Raw genomic sequence first — 26067 nt, 5'->3', positions numbered from 1 at the left:
TGAAGCCAGCTTTCAACAAAGGCTCCCGTCCAGAAGGAGAGTTAAGGGACAGGAATTTAGTAAGTATCCTGGTGGACTTGAGCCTCACCAAGAGAGAAGGCTGAAGAACACACATCAACACCGCTGAGGCAAGCTGTGATCACAAGGACGCAAACAAAAGGTACAAAATCAACCACCAAGCGGACGGGAGTCCCCCTCCCCCATGAGACCGGCTCTAGAGCCCCACAATTGAACAAGCCGGCAGAAATTAAAGGCCCTCCCACTCCACTCCACGGGAGAGACCTTTTAAAAACTGGACCTACCTCCCCTACTGGGGTGCCGTGGCGTTCTCCTGCCGGACATAGGGCTGAATAAAACTTTGGGAATCCTTTGCCGGCAACCCTGAATCCCCGGCGCTCCCCTCCCGCCCACTGAGGTCTGGAGGCCTGTCCCCCAGGACTTCGGATCCTTGGGTGATTTCTCAAGGGGAGTGGACAGTCCCCGAGTTGCGACTGGTCAGCATTGACTCTGAGGCGCGCAAGTGAGGAGAGGGCACCGGGCTGAGGGGGAGTCACGCCTCGCGGCACTTCCCTGCGGTGCAGTGCACCAACCCTCCCCGGGCATACGGGGCCCAAGACTGAATCAGACTCTGGCCTCCCCGCTGAGAGCTGAGAACCCCTACTCTCACTCGGGGTCTGAGGGCCTATCCCCCAGGAGTTCGGCTCCCTGGGTGATTTCTCGAGGGGAGTGCACAGTGCCTGAGCTGCGTCAGGTCAGCGCTGACTCTGGGACACGTGAGCGAGGAGAGGGCACTCTGCTGAGGGGAATGCGGTGCAGTGCAGGAGCCCTCCCCGGACCGTAGTATTGCGTGAAACTGAATGAAACTCTAGCTTCCCCCCGCCCCACTCCCAATTGGGGTCTGGGGGCCCATCCCCCAAGAGTTCTGATACTTGAGGGATCTCTTAAGGGGTGTGGACCCAGCACAAACTGCGGCCGCTCAGTGCTGACTCTGGGGCGCGGGACAGAGGAGAAAAGGGTCGCCTGAGTGCCCACACCAGAGCAGCAGTTCCCTGGAGGTAGATCAACAGCCGTTTTTTCTTTAACGGCAGAACGCTCACTTCTGGATATTCTGAGGCCACACCCCCTGTCTCCCTGGGCAACCAGAGGAGGCCACCGGCGACACAGCTCACAAACCCGGAAGCCTCCAGGGCGGGGCCGACCCAGAGAGGTGTTCAGACGCAATTCTCCAGCAGCAAAGACGTTTGAACTCAAAACAGCCCGTCTCCTGTAGGCGACGACAGGAACAGAGACAGAACCTCACAAAGTTGTCTGTTCTGTTCTGTTCTGTTCTGTTAGCAGCATGCATCAGGGACGGGGCTAAGCCTGAGTGAACACCTCCTTTCCATCACCTGCATCAAACACTCAAAGATGTCAGGCCCCATCTCCTCCTGCTAGATAGCGGCAGTCTGCGGGGGCCTGGCAGACTTCCTTGCGATTCAGGCAGGTGCAAACCCCTGGAGTGTCTGTTCACTGCAGGCAACTGGGTTAGCCATCTGCAGAGATACCAGTGACTGGGTCCGACAGAGGGGCAAAGTGGGGAAGGAGACGTCAACCTTCCCAGACTGCTCTGTTTGCTGGGTGGCTCCTCCTGACTCCACGCTGCACTGGGGTGAGCTGTGTCAGAGGAGTCACCAGGCCCCTGTGATCCAGTTCCCAGAGACCTCTTGAACCCTTCCACCCGAGACAAGTGCCGATTGAGACAGTTGATTCGGACCTTTTGAACTGGGCTAATAGACTGAGGACTCTTCAGGCGGTGCCCTGGGTCTACGGTTGTAGGAAGGTTTGATTCTCCTTTTCCAACTGGGGCCAGAGGTGGGCAGGCGGGGTGACTTAATTGCTGATTTTTCCACAGAGCTGAGACTTCAAGCCAGAGTAGAAGTTGCAATAGGATCGAACAGAAACCAGCTGAAAACAAGACAGAACCACTTTGCTCCACCACACCAGACAGGGCCCCAGTTTCTCAGGCCACAACACTGTACGGGCCCTCGATAAAACCCCAGGGGAAAAACCAAAGGGAGTAAACCATGGGGCGGAATCAGCGGAAAAACTCTGGTAACATGAATAACCAGAATAGATCAACCCCCCCAAGAAAAGATATGGCAGATGTGATTGAAGATCCCATTCATAAACAACTGGCTGAGATGTCAGAAGTCGAATTCAGAATTTGGTTTGCAGACAAGATTAATAAAATGGAATTAGGAATTTGAGGAGAAATTCAAAAATTGTCTCAAGAATTTAACGAATTTAAAGACAAAACCACCAAAGACTTAGACACACTGAAACAAGAACTTACAGCCCTCAAAGATATGAAAAATACAGTAGAATCCCTCAGTAACAGAATGGAGCAAGCAGAAGAAAGGATTTCTGACATTGAAGATAAAGTCTTCGAAGGCTCCCAATCTCTCAAAGAGGAAGAGAAATGGAGAGCAAAAACGGATCACTCACTCAGAGAGCTCTCAGATAATTCGAAAAAAAACAACATAAGGGTTATAGGAATTTCAGAGAATGATGAAGTGGCTGCCAAGGACACAGAGGCCCTTCTACATGAAATTATGAAAGAAAATTTTCCAGACATGCCTAGAGAATCTGAAATTCAGATAGCAGACAGCTTCAGAACCCCAGCACGATTCAACCCCAATAAGCCATCTCCCAGACATATCATAATTAGCTTCACTAAAGTTAACATGAAAGAGAAGATTCTCAAAGCAGCCCGGCGAAAGACAACTATAACGTACAAAGGTAAGAATATTAGAATAACTGCAGATCTCTCTGCTGAAACTTTTCAAGCAAGAAGAGGCTGGTCATCAACTTTTAATCTCCTAAAGCAAAAAAACTTTCAACCCAGGATCTTGTATCCAGCTAAACTGAGTTTCATCTATGATGGAGAAATTAAATACTTCAATGACATTCATATGTTGAAAAAATTTGCCATAAGTAAACCAGCTCTTCAGGATGTTCTCAGACCTATCCTCCACAATGACCAACCCAATCCTATACCACAAAAGTAAACTCACTCAGAAACTTCGGATCAAACTCCAACTTCCACACTGGCGAAAGGATTAAAAATGTCCACTGGACCTTTGAAAAACTCGATACCCAAAATTCCACCAGACTTATCAATACTCTCCATCAATGTGAATGGCTTAAACTGTCCTCTAAAGAGGCATAGGTTAGCTGACTGGATACAAAAACTCAAGCCAGATATTTGTTGCATACAAGAGTCACATCTCAACTTAAAAGACAAATACAGACTCAGGGTGAAAGGATGGTCATCCATATTTCAGGCAAATGGTAATCAGAAAAAAGCAGGTGTTGCAATTTTATTTGCAGATACAGTAGGCTTTAAACCATCAAAAGTAAGGAAGGACAAGAATGGTCACTTCATATTTGTTAAGGGTAATACTCAATATGACGAGATCTCAATTAATATCTATGCACCCAACCAGAATGCACCTCAATTTATAAGAGAAACTCTAACAGACATGAGTAACTTGATTTCCTCCAGCTCCATAATCGTTGGAGATTTCAACACTCCCTTGGCAGTGTTGGATCGATCCTCCAGAAAGAAGCTGAGCAAAGAAACCTTAGATTTAAACCTAACCATCCAATATTTAGATTTAGCAGACATCTACAGAACATTTCATCCCAACAAAACTGAATACACATACTTCTCATCAGCCCACGGAACTTACTCCAAAATTGATCACATTTTAGGTCACAAGTCTAACCTCAGTAAATTTAAAGGAATAGAAATTATTCCATGCATCTTCTCGGACCATCATGGAATAAAACTTGAATTGAGTAACAACAGGAATCTGCATACCCATACAAAAACATGGAAGTTAAATAACCTTATGCTGAATGATAGCTGGGTCAGAGATGAGATTAAGAAAGAAATCACCAATTTTTTGGAACAAAATGACAATGAAGACACAAGCTATCAGAACCTCTGGGACACTTCAAGGCAGTTCTAAGAGGGAAATTTATAGCACTGCAAGCCTTCCTCAAGAGAACGGAAAGAGAGGAAGTTAACAACTTAATGGGACATCTCACGCAACTGGAAAAGGAAGAACATTCTAACCCCAAACCCAGTAGAAGAAAAGAAATAACCAAAATTAGAGCAGAATTAAATGAAATTGAAAACAAAAGAATAATACAACAGATCAATAAATCAAAAAGCTGGTTTTTTGAAAAGGTCAATAAAATAGATAAACCTCTGGCCAACCTAATCAGGAAAAAAAGAGTAAAATCTCTAATATCATCAATCAGAAACAACAAAGACGAAATAACCACAGACTCATCAGAAATCCAAAAAATCCTTAATGAATATTACAAGAAACTTTATTCTCAGAAATATGAAAATCTGAAGGAAATAGACCGATACTTGGAAGCACGCCACCTTCCAAGACTTAACCAGAATCAAGTGGAAATGTTGAACAGACCCATATCAAGTTCAGAAATAGCATCAACTATACAAAACCTCCCTAAAAAGAAAAGCCCGGGACCAGATGGTTTCACGTCAGAATTCTACCAAACCTTTAAAGAGGAATTAGTACCTATATTACTCAACCTGTTCCAAAATGTAGAAAAAGAAGGAAGACTACCCAACACGTTCTATGAAGCAAATATCACCCTGATCCCCAAACCAGGAAAAGACCCAACAAGAAAAGAAAATTATAGACCAATATCACTAATGAATATAGATGCAAAAATATTCAACAAGATCCTAACAAACAGAATCCAACAACACATCAAACAAATTATACATCATGACCAAGTTGGTTTTATCCCAGGGTCTCAAGGCTGGTTCAATATACGTAAATCTATAAATGTAATTCAGCACATAAACAAATTAAAAAACAAAGACCATATGATTCTCTCAATTGATGCAGAAAAAGCTTTTGATAATATCCAGCATCCCTTCATCATCAGAACACTCAAGAAAATTGGTCTAGAAGGGACTTTTCTTAAACTGATAGAGGCTATCTACAGCAAACCCACAGCCAATATCATATTGAATGGAGTTAAATTGGAATCATTTCCACTCAGATCAGGAACCAGACAAGGCTGCCCATTGTCTCCATTGCTTTTCAACATTGTAATGGAAGTTTTAGCCACGGCAATTAGGGAAGAAAAGGCGATCAAGGGTATCCATATAGGGTCAGAAGAGATCAAACTCTCGCTCTTCGCAGATGATATGATTGTGTATCTGGAAAACACTAGGGACTCTTCTACAAAACTCCTAGAAGTGATCAAGGAATACAGCAGTGTCTCAGGTTACAAAATCAACATTCATAAATCAGTAGCCTTTATATACACCAACAACAGTCAAATTGAAAAAGCAGTTAAGGACTCTATCCCATTCACAGTAGTGCCAAAGAAGATGAAATATTTGGGAATTTACCTAACAAAAGACGTGAAAGATCTCTATAAAGAGAACTATGAAACTCTAAGAAAAGAAATAGCTGAAAATGTTAACAAAGGGAAAAACATACCATGCTCATGGCTAGGAAGAATCAACATTATCAAAATGTCCATACTACGCAAAGCAATATATAATTTCAACGCACTCCCTATTAGAGCTCCACTGTCATATTTTAAAGATCTTGAAAAAACATTACTTCGTTTTATATGGAATCAGAAAAAACCTCGAATAGCCAAGACATTACTCAGAAATAAAAACAAAACAGGAGGAATCACACTACCAGACCTCAGACTTTACTACAAATCGATAGTGATCAAAACAGCATGGTATTGGCACAAAAACAGAGAAGTAGATATCTGGAATAGAATAGAGAACCAAGAGATGAATCCAGCTACTTACCGCTATTTGATTTTTGACAAGCCAATTAAAAACATTCAGTGGGGAAAAGATTCCCTATTTAACAAATGGTGCTGGGTGAACTGGCTGGCAACCTGCAGAAGACTGAAATTGGACCCACACCTTTCACCATTAACTAAGATAGACTCTCATTGGATTAAAGATTTAAACTTAAGACATGAAACTATAAAAATACTAGAGGAGAATGCAGGGAAAACCCTTGAAGAAATTGGTCTGGGTGAGTATTTCATGAGGAGAACCCCCCGGGCAATTGAAGCAGCTTCAAAAATACACTACTGGGACTTGATCAAACTAAAAAGCTTCTGCACAGCTAAGAACATAGTAAGCAGAGCAAGCAGACAGCCCTCAGAATGGGAGAAGATATTTGCAGGGTATAACTCTGACAAAGGTTTAATAACCAGAATCCACAGAGAACTCAAACACATCAGCAAGAAAAAAACAAGGGATCCTATCGCAGGCTGGGCAAGGGATTTGAAGAGAAACTTCTCTGAAGAAGACAGGCGCACGGCCTTCAGACATATGAAAAAATGCTCATCATCTTTAATCATCAGAGAAATGCAAATCAAAACTACTTTGAGATATCATCCAACTCCAATGAGACTAGCCTATATCACAAAATCTCAAGACCAGAGATGTTGGCGTGGATGCGGAGAAAAGGGAACACTTCTGCACTGCTGGTGGGAATGCAAATTAATACATTCCTTTTGGAAAGATATATGGAGAACACTCAGAGATCTAAAAATAGATCTGCCATTCAATCCTGTAATTCCTCTGCTGGGCATATACCCAGAAGACCAAAAGTCACAACATAACAAAGATATTTGTACCAGAATGTTTATTGCAGCCCAATTCATAATAGCTAAGTCATGGAAAAAGCCCAAGTGCCCATCGATCCACGAATGGATTAATAAATTGTGGTATATGTATACCATGGAATACTATGCAGCCTTAAAGAAAGATGGAGACTTTACCTCTTTCATGTTTACATGGATGGAGCTGGAACATATTCTTCTTAGTAAAGTATCCCAAGAATGGAAGAAAAAATACCCAATGTACACAGCCCTACTATGAAACTAATTTGGGACTCTCACATGAAAGCTATAACCCAGCTACAACTTAACAATAGGGGGAAGTGGGAAAGGGGGGGGTAGGTAGAGGGAGGGGAATCGGTGGGATCACACCTGTGGTGCATATTACAGGGGTATTTGCCAAACTTGGTAAATGTAGAATGTAAATGTTTTGGCACAGTAACTGAGATAACGCCGGAAAGGATATGTTAACCACTGTGATAAAAATGTGTCAAATGGTTTCTGAAGTGAGTGTATGATGCCCCATAATCATATCATTGTATACAGTTATGATTTAATAAAAAAATTAAAAAAAAAAAAAAGAAAATCAACCTACAAAAATCAGTAGCACTTCTATGCACCAATAATTATTTAGCTGAGATTCAAATCAAGAAGTCAAATCCCATTTACAATATTATAAGCAATTATCTAGGAGTACATTTAACCAAAGATATGAAATATATCAACAAGAAAAATTGTAAAACACTGATGAAAAAATTGTAGGTGACACAACCAAAAGGAAAAACATCCTATGTGCATGGATTAGTTCTTTGAAGAATCTCCATACAATTATCCACAGAGGTTGTACTAGTTTGCAGTACCATCAACAGTGTTTAAGTGTTCCTTCCTCTCTGCATCCAAGCCAGCATCTGTTATTTTGAGACTTTTGCATAAAAGTAATTTTTACTGGGGTTAGGTGATATCTCACTCTGTTTTTTTTTTTTTTCAAACATAGCTTTATTCATGACCTCACTGTGATTTTGATTTGCATTTTCCAGGTGATTAGTGATACTGAACATTTTTTCCTATGTTTATTGAAACATATCTTCTTTTGAAAATGGCTGTTCATGTCTTTTGCTCATTTTTTAATCTTCTTTTAGAAAATACCTGTTCATGTCTTTTGCTAATTTTTTTAATGGGGTTGTTTGATATTTCTTGCTGATTTGCTTGAGTTATTTGCTGATTCTGGATTTTAGCCCTTTATTCAATGTGTAGCATGTGAGTATTTTCTTCCATTGTGTAGGGTGTCTTTCAGCTCTCTTAATAGCTTCCTTGGTTGTGCAGAGCTTTTTAATTTAATCAGGCCCCGTTTGTTTATTTTTGTTGTTGCTGTGATTGCCATTGGGGTCTTCTTCAGGAATTTTTTGCCAAAGACAATATCTATAAAAGTTTTTCTGATGTTTTTTTTACAATTGTTATGATTTCATGTTTTAGATTTAAGTCCGCTATCAATCTTGAATTAACGTTAATGAGAGATATGGAGCCTGTTTCAATCTTTTACTATCCAATTTTCCCAGTATCATTTACTGAATAGGGATTCTTTTCCCCAGTGTGTATTATTGTCTTCTTTGTCACCGATCTGGTAGCAATACTTGGAGAGTTTTATATATAGGTTCTCTGTTCTGTTCCATTGGTCTCTGTTGCTATATATCTTTTGCCAGTGGCATGATGTTTTGGTTACTACAGCATTGTAGCATAGCTTATAGTCTGATAGAGTGACGCTTCCAGATGAGCTCCTTTTCCTTAAGATTCCTTTAACACCAAGCTCTTTTCTTGCTCCAAACAAATCATAGAATTATTTGTTTTCTGAATCTGTGAAAAAAGAAGACAGCATTTGATGGGGATTGCAGCAAATTGCAAGTCCTTTTGGTTGTACGGACAATTTAACAATGTTGATCTATGAGCATGGTATGTTTTTCCAATTGTTTACATCATCTTCAATTTTCTGCCTTGGGGATTTGTAGTTCTCTTTATAGAGATCTTTCACCTCCTTGCTTGAATACATTCCTAGCTTTTTATTTTCTTTGTAGCTATTATGGAAGGTATCAAGTCTTTGATTTGATTCTTAGCTTGACTGTTGTTGGTATAAAAAGATGCTACTGATTTGTATACCTTGATTTTCTAACCAGAAACTTAGCTGAATTCATTTATTAATTCCAGGAAGCTTTTGATAGATCTTTGGAGTTTTCTTGATATAAGATAATATCATCAGCAAAGAGTTATAGTTTGATCTTCCCTTTTCCCCATTTGGATACCTTTTATTTCTTTCTTTTGTCTGATTTCTCTGGCTATGATTTCTAACACTATGTTGAATAGAAGTGGTGACTGTCTTGTTCCAGTTTTAAGTGGGAATATTTTCAACTTTTCCCTACCTTTTTTGATACAATGTTGACTGTATTTTTGTCTTATGCAGCTTTTATAATTTTAAGACATGTTCCATCTATGCATATTTTGTTAAGAATATTTATCACAAAGGGGTGATACAATTTGTCAAATGCTTTTTTTGTGTTTGTTGATTATATAATCTTTGTCTTTGCTTCTGTTTATGTTGTGACCCTCTTTTATAGATTTATGCATGTTGAACCATCCTTGCATCCCTGAGATGAAACCCACTTGGTCATGGTGGCTTATTTATTTACTTATTTTGTTTATTTTATTTTTTTTATTAAATCATAGTTGTGTACATTAATGCAATCATGGGACACCATACACTGGTATAAAGACTGTTTGACACATTTTCATCACACTGGTTAACATGGCCTTCCTGGCATTTTCTTAGTTATGTGTTAAGACATTTACATTCTACATTTACTAAGTTTCACATATACCCTTGTAAGATGCACCGCAGGTGTAATCCCACCAATCGCCCTCCCTCTGCCCCTCTCCCCCCTCCCTCCCCTCTCTTTCCCCCTTCCCCCTATTCTTGGGTTATAACTGGGTTATAGCTTTCATGTGGAAGCCATAAATTAGTTTCATAGTAGGGCTGAGTACATTGGGTACTTTTTCTTCCATTCCTGAGATACTTTGCTAAGAAGAATATGTTCCAGCTCCATCATGTAAACCATGAAAGAGGTAAAGTCTCCATCTTTCTTTAAGGCTGCATAATATTCCATGGTGTACATATATCACAATTTATTAATCCATTCGTGGATCAATGGGCACTTGGGCTTTTTCCATGACTTAGCAATTATGAATTGGGCTGCATATATTTATTTATTTTGATGTACTGCTGAATTGGGTTTGCTAGAATTATGTTGACAATTTTTGCATATTCATAAAGGGATATTGGTCTGCAGTTTTCTTTTTCTTCTGTGTCCTTTCCTGGCTTAGATGTCAAGGTGATACTGGTTTCATATAGAATAAGTTAAGGAAGATTCTTTCCTTCTTGATGATATAAAATAAATTCTGCAGTAAGGGTACCAATTCTTCTTTGTAGGTCTGATCAAATTCAGCTTTGAAACCATCTAGTTTGGGTTCTTTTCTCGGGAGTAGAGAAGATATTTTAATGCTACTTCAATTTTGTTGGTTGTTATTGATCTTCTTAGGACTTCTTATTCTTCCTGGTTGAATCTTGAGAGGTTGTGTGTTTTTAGGAATTTGTCCATTTCTTCAACATTTTTGAGTTTATGTGCACATTTTTATAGTATTCACAAAAGAGGGTTTTTTTTATATTTCTGTGGTATAAGTTTTAATATCTCTATTTTCTGAATGAGCTTATTTGTTTGTTTTTCTTCTATTTCTGGTTAATCAAGGGCTTTATCAATTTTGTTTATTTTTAGAAAGACCCAAATTTTAGTTTCATTAATCTGCATTTTTTTTTGTTTGTTTCAACTTCATTTAATTCTGCTCTGCCTTTAGTTATTTCTTTTCTTCTACTGAATTTGGGTGGGTTTGCTCTTCTTTTTGTAGTTCACTGAAATGCTTCATTAGATTGTTGGTTTGTGATCTTTCTGTCTTTTTAATTAAGGCATTTAAAGTGGTGAATATTTCCCTTAGGACTGCTTTTGCTGAATCCCATAGGTATTGATTACTTTGGTCTCCTTTGTCATTTAGTTTGAGAATATTTTGATTTCCATCTTAATTGCTTCCTTAAATAAATAATCATTCAGAAGCAGTGCCTGTGGCTCAAAGGAGTAGGGCGCCGACCACATATGCCGGAGATGGTGGGTTAAAACCAAGCCTTGGCCCAAAACTGCAAAAAATAAAAAATAAATAAAAATCATTCAGCAGTAAGTTAATTTCTGTGACTTTGTGTAGAAATGAGTGTTTCTATTGGAATTGATTTCTAATTTTATTCCACTGTGGTCTCAGAAGATACATAATATAATTTTTATTTTTGTTTGAATTTGATGAGACTTGTTTTGTGGCCTAAGCTGTGATCAGTCTCAGTAAATGTTCCACATGCTGATAAGAAGGTATATTCAGTAGTTTTGTGGTTAAACATTCTGTAAATGTTTGTTAGGCCTGTTGCTCTAGAGTTCCACTTAAGTCTAGTGTTTCTTTATTTATTTTCTACCTGGAAATTCTGTCCAGATCTGTCAATGGATTGTTGATGTCCCCTGTAATTGTGATGCTGCTATTTATCACATTTAGATCTATTAGGGTTTGCTTTATGTAACTGATTGCGCCTGTGTTAGGTGCATACATATTTAGAATGGTTATGTATTTTTGATGAATTGCTCATTTTATCATTGTATGACAACCATCTTTGTCTTTCTTTACTATTGTTGATTTGAAATCTATTTTATCTGATATGAGAATGGCTACGATTGCTTTTTTTTATTTCCATTTGCAAGGAATATTATTTTCGATCTCTTCATCTTGAGTCTGAATAAGTCCTTGTGCGTTCAATGTGTCTCCTGGAGACAGAAGATCTGTGTCTTGCATTTTTTTTTAACCCATTCAACCACAGTGTGTGTCTTGAGTGGGGAATTCAAAGTGTTCACATTTATTGAAATAATTGATAAGTGGGATGAAGTCCTGTCCATCCTGTTGAGCAGAATCTTGGTTTGTTTTACCTTATGAGCCCTTATTTGATATATGCTCTGAGCTTTAGCTTTCAGATGAGTTTTACACTGGTGGGTGCCTATTGTGCTAATTGATGTGCAGTGCACTTGTGAGTACTTCCTGCAGGGTAGGTCTGGTCTCAATAATTTCCCTCAAGGTTTGCTTGTCTGAAAACATCTTTATTTCTCCTTCATATATTAACCATGTTTTTGCAGGATATAAAGTTCTAAGTTGGCAGTTATTTTGTTTAAAAAGCCTAAGACTAAGGGACCCTAATCCCTTCTGGTTTATAAAGTTTCAGTTGAGAAGTTTGAAGGTATCCTGATGGGTTTTCTTCTCTACATCACCTGGTGTTTTTTACCTTACAGCTATCAGGAATTCTTCCCTGTTTTAACTTTGGCCAGTCTGATGACTATTTGTCATGATGATTGCCTTTTTGCTCTAAATCTCTCAGGTATTCATTGAATTTATTGTGCTTGGATATCTACATTTCTAGCAAGACCGGGAAAGTTTCCTCAATTATTTCCTCAAATCTGTTCTCCAACACTATGTGTTTGCTCTTTCACTCTCAGGTATGACTATGGTTCTTAAATTTTGCCTCTTTATATAATCTCAATTTTCCTATAGGCTTTGTTCATTCATCTTATTTCTCTGTTCTTTGACTAACAGGTTCAATTCAAAGGTGTTGTCTTCAGACTCTAAGATTCTTTCTTCTGTGTGGTCTAGTCTATTCTTAAACTTTCCACTGTATAGGCCAAGCACAGTGGCTCATAGTTGTAATCCTAGCACTCTGGGGAGCTGAGGTGGGTGGATAGCTTGAGCTCATGGGTTGGAGAACAGCCTGAACAAAAAGCAAAACTCTGTCTCTACTAAAAACATAGAAAAATTGAGGCAAGAGGATCACTTGAGCCCAAGAGTTGGAGGTTACTGTGAGCTATGACCCCAGGGCACTCTACCCAGGGCGACAATTTGAGACTCTGTCTCAAAAACAAATAAACAAAAAACAACAACAAACCCCTTTCCATTGTGTTTTTCTATTTACTTGAGTGAATATTTTATTTCCAGAAGTTCTATTTGATTATTTAATAAATTCGAATAATTTAGTTAATTTTTCATATGTTTTCTGTATTGTTTTTGTGGTTTCTTTGTGTTGGTTTTCCTTTTTCTGTTGCATTTTCTTGAGCTTCCTTATAATCCATATTAGGAATACTTTATCTGTCACTTCAATATTTTTGTTTTGGTTGGTATTCATTGATAAAGAGCTTTTGTTTCCTTTTGGGTGTGTCCTTTTGCTCTCTCTATTTTTTTTTTTTTCATACTTCTGGAGTTCTTTCACTGATTCCTTCTCATCTGGCCACTGGATCATGACCTAGGAGTTCTAGGCCTAGCTTGAAGGCCTGTCCTCAGGTCCCCAAAGATTAACCCCTGACTGTTCAGGGAGAAGAGTACTAGTCCTGAGTTGCATATTTTCAAGCAGGTTTGATGACTTACTTGGGTTGCCTGTGACCTTCCTCTCTTTCTAGCAGTGTCAATTGTGTTGGGTCCCTCAGTTTAATCTCTGAGATTGCAGGTGATACTTTTGAATACAAATCCATCATGTTCCATTCTCTTGAGTTGAAAGATGCTATGAGCTATAGACTTGATCTTCCTGTCATTGTTTGATCTTTGTGTGGAAGAGCCAGCTGCTAAGATATTCTTTTGTGCCTCTGGGAGGTTCTGGTCCCCAAGATGGAGTACTTGAGTGCCTCAACCTTGAGGAGAGACCCTGCAGCTGCCAGATGATTGCTTGATCCCCACCACAGAAGGAGGAACAAGGCAGATCATGGCTAGGTTTCAGGCACCTGAAGGACTTTACAAAGCCTGGGAAGGGGCTGAGAGAGCCACTGGTAGGAGGACCAAAACAAGTTCTCCATACCAGGAGAGTTGTTCATAGGGGAAGGGTTTAAATGCTAGCAGACTGTAGGCTGAGATCTTTCTGACCTTATTCAGTACTGCTTTTCTGCAGGGAGGGTTGAGTGCTCACCTAAATCACTGTTCCTTGGACCCCCACAGCACAACCCTATCAGTTCTCATGGGCTTCTTCACTACCAGATCCAGCTCTCAAGCCTTTCCCCAGGCTGTGTGTCCTACCCATTAGTGCGTAACTTTTTGAAATGGGAAGGTGGGGAGATCCAAGATTCTACACCTCTGCTCCACTATACATCCTCAAGGAGAGGTGTGGGCTCTACAATCTGAATAGCATGGAGATAAATGGCTGCTCAGGTTCAAACTGCTCTCCACGTTTTAATGAGCGGGGAGAGGGGTTGCACAGCTGGCTGGCTCACCTGAGTGCTAGCTCCTCAGTTGCCATGGAACTGGGGGCTAGGCTATTCCTCTCTAAGTACTACTGCCTTATCCAATGGGGTGAATCTCCTATGGAGGGAGCATGAGCGAATTTCAATATCCCTGGTCCTCAGAACCCCACCACACTCTCCCATCAGGTACATTCGCTGGAGCTTCCTTGCTACCCAAGTTCAGCTGCCAAGACTTCTTCCCTGAATCCCCCTGAACCTCTCTTGAATCTAGGGGGGCACTGGGAGCAGCTTGCTTACCTTAGCTGCCATCGTGAGACTACAGGAAACATTGGCAGAGAGGAGTTCCCAATTTGTGTACCCTTGTTACACCACAAGCCCTCATGGGCAGACATAAGGGCCCCAGTCTGTCCAGGCTGCCTCAAGCAGGCGCCTGCTGTGGAGAATGGCCCTTTGAGCTCTTCTCCACTTGCTGTCCTCACTATGGTAAGGGGGGGGAGGGAAGGAGCCACAGCTTCTGGACAGCTTGAGCTTGAACTGCTTTCCCATTTGCCCTGGATAGGGAAAATCTGCAGGACGAAATGTCTATATGGGAAGAAAGCCAGCCCTCCGCCTTCATGGCCCTCTCCCAGGGGCAGCCCATCACTGACCGCCCAAATTCCGGGGAACTGGTAGTTCGCTCTGCTATTCCTTATTTGTTGCCCTTCCTGGACTCATGAAGGGAAATGCCTTTCATAAACTTAGTGACCTGTTGTTCACAAAAGCCATGTAGGAGGGAGAGGGAAGGCCCCCTTTCCCCTTTCGCTGGGCTCTGAGCCTCCTCTGTGTTTGATCCTGGCCCGTATCTTCTCTTTATCTTCTTTCTTCTCTGTTTCACAATTTTTGCTATGTGGGTTTTCCAGCTATTTCTGTCATCATGGATTAGATAGTTCCATGGTATAAGAATTTCTGAGAATAGATAATGCTTGTGAGTCATAGTGTGGTGGCTTTGGGAGTAGAAGTTGTAAACTTTCAACTACAAGCAGTGCAGCTGACTGAAGCCCCCAGATGCTCTGCCCTGAAGCCAGGCTTCCGTGGACTGCTCCCAGGCTGTGACTGAGCAGACAGAGGGTACTAGAGCAAACCTATTTCAGGGGCACATCCCCACCTTTGTCTCAGGAACTTCCCAACAGGCTTACTCAAATTCCTTTTGACTGCACCATCATCTCAGAGGCTTCCACCCAACTTTACTTTTCTCTCTTTTAGAGTCAGACTTGCATCATGAGCTGATGATTCTCTGCCTTTTCTGGTGCCTCTCGCCTCCCCCTCTTTGCCAATGTCCTTCACACAGGTGCTTTTCCCTAATAAATTCCTTGCACATCATGTAATCCTGCTTTGGCACCCAGAATGGCCTTCCCAGGGCACCTGCACTAACACACACAACAAACCATATACTGAACAGATTACAGCAAAGACTTTCAAGTCGTCTTTACAGATCTGGAGAGAGACGCAGATGTAGACATACTTACCTCTGTGGGTGTCTCTAGCTCTATCTCCTGGTCTCTGTCTGTATCTGGGATGGTAGGGTGTGGGAAATATGGGTTGTTTCACGTTCTGTTTGGTTTAATCTCCCTAAGGAAAGAGTTGCTAGGGTGTGTAAGTTCTTAAAGTGATCTTACTGGGTTCATTGAGAGGAATGACGTGAGGGCATTCATTTACTGAGTTCCAACTGTTTTCTTGACTTATTTCCATATACAAAATACCCAGAAATTAGAGTATGCTTATTTTTTTCTCCATAATGATTTTCTAACTACTTTAGGACACTAAGGTTTTTCTTTTTCCTGTGATTTGTATACTGGGTGCTTTGGTTACTGTTATTGTCTTTTTTCCGCCTATCACTCATGTACTGATGTGACAGCTGTGTAATTCACCAAACTGTCAGCAGGCCTTAACAATCCCATAAAGCAATATTGCCTAATTGGTCTTGGTCATAAAACTTTTAGGGTGACTATTGGAAAACTGGCTGTGTTTGACTGGAAATGAAAGGAAAAAATGTTCAACTTGTTGAACTGTGGCTCGGGCTATCTGCAATAATAAATGTTTGAGTGTAACTAAATTTGAGTATATATGCAGACACACTTATTTCCATTCTATGCATATCCCTCTGTTGAATCTCAGAGGCTTCCACGCAACTTTCAGAATCCCTCTGAATATTTCAGCAACCTTTCGTTAATACAGAGTCCTTGCCTAGATGATTGTGGTCCTCTTTAGACATTACTAATTTTATTTCATGAAGAGAATGAAAGTCATTTCTGAGTGAAAGGTGGGAAAAAGATCCAGAGAGTTCTTTAAATTGGAATTTTTTTCCTTTGGTAAAAGCTTTATTGAGATATATTAATAGTTCATACACCATGCAGTGCAATTCACCCAAAGTGTATAGTTTTATGGTTTTTAATACATATATGGAGTTGTGCAAACATCATCACAATTAATTTTAGAATATTTTCTTCAGCTCAAGGAGAAACTGCAAACCCATTAATTGTCACCTCTCCTTCTGACCTCTCTATCCCCATATCCCTACATGGCCACTAATATGGATACATGGACACTCAGGGTAAATAAATGTCTTGGTCCATTTGGCCTGCCTTAACAAAGTACCACAGACTGGGTAATTTATAAACAATAGACATTTCTTTTTTTTATAGTTCTGAAGGCTTAAAAGTCTAGGATCAAGACTCAGGTGGATTTAGTGGGTAGTAAGGACTTGGCTCTGCCTTCATGATTTCATACATTCATATGGATTTGCCTATTCTGAACATTTTATAAAAGTGGAATGATGTAATATTTCTTCTTCTGTGACTGGTTTCTTAAACTTAGCATAATGTTTTCAACATTCATGCTGCTATGATATGTATTAACACTTCACTTCTTTATAATGCTGGGTAATATTTCATTGTATGGATATACCATCTCCATATCATATTCATATGGAATATAAATTTATTTATTCATTCATCAGTTGATGGGCACTTTTTGACTATTATTAAATAGTCAATGTTGCCCTGAGTATCCATGTATAATTTTTTATAAGTGTACATACACTTTTCATTTTTCTTAGGTATACACTAAGAATGGAATTTTTGCATCATAATAACTCTACGTTTAACTCTTACAGAAACTGCCCAGCTGCTTTCTAATGTGGCTGCACCATTTTACATTTCTACTATCAGTGTGTGAGGTTTGATTTCTCCAAGTTCTTACTAATACTTTTATTATCTTTCGCATTCTAGACATCCTACTGAGCATGAAATGGCGTCTCATTGTGTTTTTGATTTGCATATCTCTGGGGTAAATAAATGTCTTGGTCCATTTGGCCTGCCTTAACAAAGTACCACAGACTGGGTAATTTATAAACAATAGAAATTTCTTTCTTATAGTTCTGAAGGCTGGAAAGTCTAGGATCAAGACTCAGGTAGATTTGGTGTGTAGTAAGGACTTGGCCTCTGCCTTCATGATTTCAAACCACACATACTCAAACCAAAGCAAATAACAATGTCGAACATTTGTTTCATGTACTCATTAGCCATTTCTATACATTCTTTGGAGAGCTATGTTCCAATCCTTTGTTAATTAGATTATTTGACTTTATTACTGCTGAGTTTTAGTAGCTCTTCTTTTAATATTCTAAGTACAAATCCCTCTTCAGATACATCATATGAAAATACTCTTTCTTAGTCTGTATTGTTTTCTCACTTTCTTCATGATGTCTTTTGAAGCACAAAGGATTTTTAATTTTTTAAAAACCAATTCATCTATTTTGCTGTTTATGCTTTTATGGAAACTGGAGCTTTGTGGAAGGGCAATCCGTATATTTCATCCACATTGCATAGGTATTCTCACACTTAGCAGTGCTATTATAAGCAGTTGCTCTCTGGCAAGCTGTGTTAAGAATAACTGTGGAGCCAAATTCATACACACCAGGAAATAGAGTACTGTTCGTCATGGAAGCAGAAGTTGATCATGTTATGTGTCCTTTAGACCAATGGTCCCCAAACTTTTTGGCACCAGGGACTTGTTTCATGAAAGAAAGTTTTCCCATGGACCAGAGTGGAGGCATTACAACATGCAACCTACATCCTTCACACGTGCAGTTTACTGTAGGGTTTGTACTCCTTTGAGAATCTCTTGCCACTGCTGATGTGACGGGAGGCAGAGCTCAGGCAGTGATGGGAGGGATGAGGAATGGCTGTAAATACAGATGAAGCTTCTTTCGCTTGCCTGCCTCCTAACAGGCCACAGACCAATTCACATCTATAGCCCAGGAGTTGGGGATCATAGCTTTAGCCTATGTTCCCTTGAGTTGTGATGTGAAGAAAATACTAATAATTATAATAAGTATGAATAATAATATTTTCCTTGATTTGCTAAGAAGAAAAGTTATGCCATACAGTTTGAGCAGAGTTTTGATGAGGAGGAAAGTAAAGCAACGTGGCCTGTATTCATCTTTTTCTTCTCTTCTCCCTCTAATATCATCCATTCATTTAGTGGGAACATGTGTATTAAGAATGCTCTAGATACAGGTGATGTGGTAAACAAGCCAGATGTGAGTCCTCCCCACATGGGTCATACATTAGTGACCTCCACCTCTCTTGCACTTTTGGCCTTTTGCTTTTCATCTTCCTTGACTTCTGGATGCTAAACAGTAGGTATGCTGGCATGAAATCTTAAGGTTGCATGGTCAGACGCCACCCTCTGACCCAGGTTTATTACTCAGCAGGAAGGCAAAACATGCCACTCCTGACCAGCCTCTGACAAAATTGAGTTAGAAGATAAGGACAGTGGAGAAGAATGTTACATTTAAACTTCTGTACTTAAAATATTCTGGGATTTAGTGGGGCAGGGCCCACTTTCTGTCAAAATGGCAGCACCCAGCATGTACGGGTACCTCTGAAGTGGGGATTTAGGTTCCTTGTTGATGGGACTGAATGAGTTTACCTGCTGCATTTCTGATTATGAAACACCCTGGGTCTAGGTTCCTGGCGAGCAGTGGAATGTTGTTATCGGGCACCTGCCCAGACCTCTGTAAGAGCTGCCTTGCAACCCCCGACCTGCTACCTGCATCCACCGGGCTCTGCACACCCAACCAGGAACCGCGGGAGCCTTGCAACTGTGCGTCCTCCCTCTTGTACCCTCTCTGTCTCCACACTGGCCTGCTCGTCTGGCCAGGGACTCTGGTAGCCACGTGCACTCTGGAGCCCTCCCTGACTCTACGTGGAGCCCTTATCCTGGCCAGAGACTGCTAGAACCTTGGGCTCTCTGTGCCAAAGTCACTGGGTGCCAGGCACTCCCAGAACCGTGTGCACCACCCCCCGCCCTGTTGCTGGATCCAGGTGTGTCACACTCTGGAGCTGCTTCCACAACCGGAACTCCCTGGCAGGGGCAGCCCCAGAGGAACTACACAGGCTCACTCCTTACAAAGATCCAGCAACAATAGAGTGATCCCACTGGGGTCTAATCTTAGAGAGACACCTCCCCAACTCTGAGGTCTAATCTTGGAGAGACACCTCCCCAGCAGTGAAAAACAATCATGAGGTGAAATCAATGGAAAAAATCTGGCAATATAAATAATCAGAGTAGATCAACTCCCCCAAGGATCAATGGGGCAGACACAGCAGAAGATCCCATGCACAAACAAATAGCTGAGATGTCAGAAATCGAATTCAGAATCTGGATAGCAAATAAGATTGAATTAGAATTCCAAGCAGTAACCCAAAAGATGTCTCAAGAATTCAATGAATTCAAAGAACAAATGACCAAAGATTTTGACACATTGAGACAAGAAATTTCAGCCCTTAAAGATCTGAGAAACACAATAGACTCCATCAGTAACAGAATGGAGCAAGCAGAAGAAAGGATTTCTGAAATTGAAGACAAAGCTTTCAAACGCTCCCAAACTCTCAAAGAGGAAGAGAAATGGAGGGCAAAAACAGATCACTCTCTCAAAGAGCTCTGGGATAATTCAAAGAAAATCAATATTAGTCTTATAGCGATCCCCAAAAGCAATGAAATGGCTTCACAAGGCACAGAGTCTCTTCTCCATGAGATTATGAAGGAGAACTTTCCAGACATGCCAAGAGATTCTGACATTCAGATAGCAGACAGTTTCAGAACTCCAGCATGACTCAACCCAAATAAGACATTCCCCAGACACATCATAATCAATTTCACTAAAGTTAATATGAAGGAGAAAATTCTGAAAGCAGCCAGATGAAAGAAAACCATCACCTACAAGGGGAAGAATATTACAATAACTACAGATCTCTCTGCTGAAACCTTTCAAGCTAGAAGAGGATGGTCATCCACTTTTAATCTCCTAAAACAAAATAACTTTCAACCCAGGATCCTGTACTCAGCTAAACTGAGTTTCATTAATGATGGAGAAATTAAATATTTTAATGACATTCACATGTTGAAGATATTTGCAACAACTAAACCTGCTCTCCAGAATATTCTCAGACCTATCCTTCATAAATACCAGCATAACACTCCAACATAAAAGTAAACCCACCCAGAAAATTTTGATCAAATTCCAACTTCCACAGTCACAAAAGGATTAAAAATCTCCACTGGACTCTTGAAAGGCTTATCAATATTCTCAATTAATGTGAATGGTTTAAATTGTCCTCTAAAGAGGCACAGGTTGGCTGACTGGATACAAAAACTCAAGCCAGATATCTGCTGCATACAAGGATTTCATCTTACATTCAAAGACAAATATAGACTCAAGGTAAAGGGATGGTCATCTATACTCCAGGCAAATGGAAAGCAGAAAAAAGCAGGCATTGCAATACTATTCACAGACGCAATAGGCTTTAAACCAAGCAAAATAAGGAAGGATAAGGATGGACACTTCATATTTGTTAAAGGTAATACTCAATATGATGAGATTTCAATTATTAATATTTATGCACCCAACCAGAATGCACCTCAATTTATAAGAGAAACTCTAATAGACATTGAGCAATTCGTTTTCCTCCAGTTCCATAGTAGTTGGAGATTTTAACACCCCTTTAGCAGTGCTGGATAGATCCTCCAAAAGGAAGCTAAGCAAAAAAATTTTAGATTTAAACTCAACCATTCAACATCTGGACTTAACAGACATCTACAGAACATTTCATCCCAACAAAACTGAATACACATTCTTCTCATCAGCCCATGCAACATACTCCAAAATCGACCACATCCTAGGCCACAAATCTAACCTCAGAAAATTAAAAAAAATAGAAATTATTCCTTGCATCTTCTCAGACCATCATGGAATAAAAGTTGAACTCAATAACAACAGGAATCTGCATACTCATACAAAAACATGGAAGCTAGACAACCTTATGCTGAAGGATAGATGGGTTATAGACGAGATTAAGAAGGAAATCAACAAATTTTTGGAACAAAACAACAATCAAGACATGAATTACCAGAACCTCTGGGATACTGCAAAGACAGTCCTAAGAGGGAAATTTATAGCACTGCAAGCCTTCCTCAAGAAAACGGAAAGAGAGGAAGTTAATAACTTAATGGGACATCTCAAGCAACTGGAGAAGGAAGAACGCTCCAACCCCAAACCCAGCAGAAGAAAAGAAATAACCAAAACCAGAGCAGAATTAAATGAAATTGAAAACAAAAGAATTATACAACAGATCAATAAATCCAAAACTTGGTTTTTTGAAAAGATCGATAAAATATATAAACCTTTGGCCAACCTAACCAGGAAAAAGAGTAAAAGATCTAATTTCATCAATCATAAATGGTAATGATGAAATAACAACAGACCCCTCAGAAATTCAAAAAATCCTTTAAGAATACTACAAGAAACTCTACTCTCAGAAATATGAAAATCTGAAAGAAATTGACCAATACCTGGAAGTACGCCACTTACCAAGACTTAGCCAGAATCAAGTGGAAATGTTGAACAGGCCTATATCAAGTTCTGAAATAGCATTAACTATACAAAATCTCCCTAAAAAGAAAAGCCCAGGACCAGATGGCTTTACATCAGAATTCTACCAAACCTTTAAAGAAGAACTAGTACCTATATTACTAAACCTCTCCCAAAATATAGAAAAAGAAGGAATATTACCCAACACATTCTACAAAGCAAACGTCACCTTGATCCCCAAACCAGGAAAAGAGCCAACAGGAAAAGAAAATTATAGTCCAATATCACTAATGAATATTGATGCAAAAATACTCAATAAGATCCTAAAAACAGAATCCAACAACACATCAAAAAAATTATACACCATGACCAAGTGGGATTTATCCCAGGCTCTCAAGGCTGCTTCAATATACATAAATCTATAAATGTAATTCAGCGCATAAACAAACTAAAAAATAAAGACCATATGATTCTCTCAATTGATGCAGAAAAAGCTTTTGATAATATCCAGCATCCCTTCATGATCAGAACACTTAAGAAAATTGGTATAGAAAGGACATTTCTTAAAATGATAGAGACCATTTACAGCAAACCCACAGCCAATATCATATTGAATGGAGTTAAATTGAAATCATTTCCCCTTAGATCAGGAACCAGGCAAGTTGCCAATTGTTTCCATTGCTCTTTAATATTGTAATGGAAGTTTTAGCCATTGCAATTAGGGAAGAAAAGGTGATCAAGGGTATCCACATAGGGTCAGAAGAGATCAAACTTTCACTCTTCGCAGATGACATGATTGTATATCTGGAAAACACTAGGGATTCTACTACAAAACTTTTAGAAGTAATCAAGGAATACAACAATGTCTCAGGCTACAAAATCAACACCCATAAATCTGTAGCCTTTATATATACCAACAATAGCCAAGCCAAAAAAACAGTCAAGGACTCTATTCCTTTCACAGTTTCAAAGATGAAATATTTGGGAGTTTATCTAACAAAGGATGTGAAGATCTCTACAGAGAGAACTATGAAACTTTAAGAAAAGAAATAGCTGAAGATGTTAACAAATGGAAAAACATACCATGCTCATGGCTGGGAAGAATCAACATTGTTAAAATGTCTATACTACCCAAAGCAATATATAATTTTAATGCAATTCCTATTAAACTCCATTGTCATATTTTAAAGATCTTGAAAAATAATACTTCATTTTATATGGAATCAGAAAAAATCGTGAATAGCCCAAATAAAAGCAAAGCAGGAGGAATCACATTACCAGACCTGATACTGTCTGTACTGTAAATCGATAGTGATCAAAACAGCATGGTACTGGCACAAAAACAGAGAAGTAGATGTCTGGAACAGAATAGAGAACCAAGAGATGAATCCAGCTACTTACTGTTATTTGATCTTTGACAAGCCAATTAAAACATTCAGTGGGGAAAAGATTCCCTGTTTAACAAATGGTGCTGGGTGAACTGGCGGGCGATTTGTAAAAGACTGAAACTTGACCCACACCTTTCACCATTAACTAAGATGGACTCTCACTCAATAAAAGATTTAAACTTAAGACATGAAACTATAAAAATACTTGAAGAAAGTGCAGGGAAAACTCTTGAAGGAATCGGTTGGGTGAATATTTTATGAGGAGGACTCCCCAGGCAATTGAAGCAGTATCAAAAATACATTACTGGGATCTGATCAAACTAAAAAGCTTCTGCACAGCCAAGGACATAGTGAGTAAAGCAAGCAGACAGCCCTCAGAATGGAAGAAAATATTTATGGGTTATACCTTCGATAAAGGTTTAATAACCAGAATCCACAGAGAACTCAAACGTATTGGCAAGAAAAGAACAAGTGATCCCATCTCAGGGTGGGCAAGGGACTTGAAGAGAAACTTCTGTAAAGAAGACAGATGCACCATCTACAAACACGTGAAAAAAAGCTCATCATCCTTAATCATCAGAGAAATGCAAATCAAAACTACTTTGAGATATCACCTAACCCCAGTAAGAGTAGCCCACATAACAAAATCCCCAAACCAGAGACATTGGTGTGGATGTGGAGAAAAGAGCACACTTCTACACTGCTGGTGGGAATGCACACTAATACATTCCTTCTGGAAGGATGTTTGGAGAATACTTAGAGACCTAGAAATATACCTGCCATTCGATCCTGTAATTCCTTTACTAGGTTTATACCCAGAAGACTAAAAATCACAATAATATGGGGAAAGGGCCAAGGAAGGGGATGGGAGGGGGGAGGTTATGGTGGAGGGAGGGTAATGGGTGGGGCCACACCTATGGTGCATCTTAGAATGGGTACACGTGAAACTTACTAAATGCAGAATACAAATGTCTACATACAATAACTAAGAAAATGCCATGAAGGCTACGTTGAACGGTTTGATTAGAATATTTCACATTGTATATGAAACCAGCACATTGTACCCCCTGATTGCACTAATGTAAACAGCTATTATTTAACAACAACAAAATAATAATAATAATAATAAAAAGAAAAAAATGTTCTGGGATTTAATTCATTACTCATTAACAAACCATTTCTTTTTAACAGTGGATTTTTTTTTATTCATTGTTTTTTGTTTTTTTAGACAGTCTTACAAATATTGCCCAGGCTATGCCTCAGCCTAGAATCACCACAACTTCAAACTCCTGGGCTCAAGTGATCCTCCTGCCTCAGCCTCCCAAAGTAGTTGGGGCTATAGTCCTCTGCCACCACATCTCCCTAACTTTTCTGCTTTTAGTAGAGACAGGGTCTGGCTCTTGATCAGTCTGGTCTCAAACTCCTGAGCTTAAGTGATCCTCCTGCCTTGGTCTCCTGGAGTGCCAGGGTTACCTGATAAAATAACTTTAAACTCCTGGAAGTTAGTCCTGCATTTGAATACCTTCCTGTCTACTCCATCATGGAGTAATCAGAGGAGAGTGTGAGAGTGAAATGAAAGTGCTGTTCTTTGTAAGTTATACTATGTATTGTTCAATACCAGGTTAACTGTTGGGTGCAGTGGCTCATGCCTGTAATCCTACCATTCTGGGAGGATGAGATGGGTGGATTGCTGGAGTTCAGGAGTTCTAGACCAGCGTGAGCAAGAGCAAGACCTTGTCTCTAAAAACTAGCTGGGCATTGTGGCAGGTGCCTGTAGTTCCAGCTACTGGGGAGGTTGAGATAAGAGGATCAGTTGAGCCCAGGAGTTGTAGATTGCTGTGAGCTATTATACCATAGCACTCTACTGAGGGCAACAAATTGAGACTCTGTCACACACACACACACACACACACACACACACACACAAAGTCAGATTTATTATATCACATAACAAGGAGTCAAGTATCAAGAGCCCAGGTGCTTCCCATCTTTGTATTCTTCTGTCTGTAGTACATTGGATTTTTTTTTTTTTAATTGTTGGGGATTCACTGAGGGTACAATACGCCAGGTTACACTGATTGCATTTGTTAGGTAAAGTCCCTCTTGCAATCGTGTCTTGCCCCCAAAAGGTGTGGCACACACCAATGCCCCACCCCCTCCCTCCTTCCCTCTCTCTGCTCTTCCTTTCCCCACCCCTCCCTCCTTCTTTCTCTCTCTGCTCTTCCCTTCCTGCACCCCCACCATGACCTTAATTGTCATTAATTGTCCTCATATCAAAATTGAGTACATAGGATTCATGCTTCTCCATTCTTGTGATGCTTTACTAAGAATAATGTCTTCCACTTCCATCCAGGTTAATACGAAGGATGTAAAGTCTCCATTTTTTTTAATGGCTGAATAGTAATCCATGGTATACATATACCACAGCTTGTTAATCCATTCCTGGGTTGGTGGGCATTTAGGCTGTTAACAGTGGATTTTAGTACTATCTACACTTTACTAAATCATCCAATGGAAAGTTAAAAATTCTCTCAATTAATTGCATGTTTAAATTTTTGTTAGCAATTATTTCGAATGATGACACAAACAGAAGAGTAACCATAGATTTTCCTTTGAATGAAAACATTTAGAGATTGTGATGATACTGCCTTAGTAGCTTTTACAAAACGACACTCATAATTTTTTTATTGCTTTTTTTTCTTTCCATTGGAGGTAAGAAGATGAAACATAGTGAACA

Source organism: Nycticebus coucang, chromosome 3 (genome assembly GCF_027406575.1).
Source record: "Nycticebus coucang isolate mNycCou1 chromosome 3, mNycCou1.pri, whole genome shotgun sequence".
Classification (NCBI taxonomy): Eukaryota; Metazoa; Chordata; class Mammalia; order Primates; family Lorisidae; genus Nycticebus; species Nycticebus coucang.
This window is presented reverse-complemented; position numbering follows the sequence as displayed.